Source organism: Macrobrachium nipponense, chromosome 5 (genome assembly GCF_015104395.2).
Source record: "Macrobrachium nipponense isolate FS-2020 chromosome 5, ASM1510439v2, whole genome shotgun sequence".
Taxonomy (NCBI): Eukaryota; Metazoa; Arthropoda; class Malacostraca; order Decapoda; family Palaemonidae; genus Macrobrachium; species Macrobrachium nipponense.
The window spans coordinates 33,283,643-33,285,830 of NC_061107.1; the positions used below are offsets into that span (position 1 = coordinate 33,283,643).

Below are 2,188 nucleotides of genomic sequence, written 5' to 3' on the forward strand. Positions count from 1 at the left end.
AAAAAAAGGAAAAAATTGGATATTGAAGTTCTGAAGAATCTCGGATAGCAGCATTTTTTTTTTTGTTTAACCACTCTTGAATATTCATCGTAGCATCTTTCCCTGAAATGTTTTAAAGGGCATTAGAAGGTTAAACATACTAAATTAAAACAGAAAAAAAAAAACTAATGTCGTTTAAGTAAATTTGACAAAATTGTATAAAAATGAATTCTATACAGATTTTAATGATAAGGTAACTTATTAAATTTATAAGGTAATATAGGATATATTAAATAATAAAGTATAAGTTACAATGAATTTAATTGTAATGTATATCATCGAACCACAAAAATAAACTTCTGAATGACAAACAAACACTTGACGTGAACCATAAGGATAGGAAGTGAGTACTTGGGCTGCATCATCCGGAGGCCAATGAAATGAATCCGAAAGTATACAAACACATCTGAAATAGTGAACAAGAGGAAATCTTAAGATTTCATGTATGAACAGAATCGGACGCAACTACCCCAATGAAATAACAGCCCAAAAGTAAACAAGTAAAATGTAAAGTATATTTCTATCCCAGTAAACAAAACGTCAAAATGAGTGTAAAAACAAACAATACAATTAAATAGTAAATTGACTAATGAAATATAATCAAACAAAGTAGCTAGAAGTATGAATAAGTATGTAATTCACGTATATTTAAGGTAAATATAGGTAAGGTACGTATAAATTGGATAAGTATAGGAATAACACACTTATCACATAAGCATCGATTAAAGCTGCAGGAATAAAAGTAAAGATCTGGACAGTTTTAAAAAACAAAGAAAAAATAGCTTTTCTCTCACCTTGTTTTTAGTGTGATTTAGGAGATAGGTAAGCGGGTTCCCCTTTGGCAGGTCCGGGTCCAATGGTAACTTGATAGAATTATTCCATATTTGCGTAACACATGACCGTGATGCAAATGATAAGATCCATATGTCACTAAATCACTTCAAAGTTTAATCCACGGTAAGTATGACTGGAACTTCTGCTGAAGACTGCTGTTGTTAAGTTCTTGACAGGTACTGCCGGTTCTTCGTCACTCAGTAAACAAAGAAAACATTTTCCGCATTAAAATTGGTGATGTTTACGGCAATAACCGTTTAAAAGGATTAGACGAGAAAAGCTATTTATGAAAATTACGTTAATTTTAAAATTGACTAGTTAAGTAATTACATAGGTAAAGTACTTTAATACTGATGCCGTAGTGATAATGCATATTTTTTTTAATAACTGGTAAAATAAAGAAGGAATTAAATAACATATTTTTTCTACACTCCAGGGGAGAGATTTTGATTTAGTATGAAATCAAAAGTATATAATGTAAATGTATTTACATGAAAATTACCCAAAAATAAAAACCAACCAAAAGAATCCAAATAAAACAATATTAACAGTAATGAAAAATCCCTAATCAGATTCAGCCAAAATTTGGTGAATTTTGGCAGCACCCTGTATAGCTGCTTTTCTTTTAGGACGTGATGATACAATATGAACATTATTAGTGTCTGGTACACCTTGCTTCTCATCATCGCCTGGGACTGACAAAAGAGGAATTATAGAACTAGAGTGCCGTTTTAATATTTCTCCAGTTTTCCCTTTAAAGACTTTCACAGCCGTAACTTCATTGTTTATATTTGTTATAATTTCCTTAATGCGTCCCATTGGATATTACAGGGTTTAGCTAAGGGTTCCTTCAAAAGTACTATATCTCCAACTTTAAGTTCTTTATGTTGAACGGGCTTGTATCGGTCTTTTTATTCACGGCTTGATATATAAGATTCCCAACTAAATTCTTCATTGTATATTTTAATGAGATTATGTCGTACATTTTGTAGTTTCAGTAATGATGAAGGAATCTGATCTGCATTGAATTCCGGATCGGGATCTGTTTGGGCCTTGTAGTTGAGGGATTATATTGATGGAAACCAATTCTCTGCCATGAATCAACATCTCCGGGGTAATGATTTCTGGAATGCTCTCTCCTGAAGAGTCCCTAAGAGACTCTTTTAAATGAAATTGGCCTTCTGTTTCACCAAATGTATAGTTTGTGAACAATAAAATCAAAATCCCGAAGGGGAAGAACATTATTGCGTATTGCTCCAAATAATAAGCGCTTGGTTGTTTCACGCAAGACTCTACTAACGAGCCGAGTTGATTA

At 32.3% G+C, this 2,188-nt stretch overlaps 1 long non-coding RNA gene across 1 annotated transcript; it reads right to left on the bottom strand.

Annotated features, from left to right (window-relative positions):
- Positions 1–283: 283 nt before the first annotated feature.
- On the bottom strand, positions 284–1,257 carry LOC135215083 (uncharacterized). Its single transcript, XR_010314556.1, has 2 exons — positions 834–1,257; positions 284–445 (listed from the first exon to the last, which is right to left on the bottom strand). It is a non-coding gene; the product is annotated as an uncharacterized LOC135215083 (long non-coding RNA).
- Between the last annotated feature and the right edge of the window lie 931 nt (positions 1,258–2,188).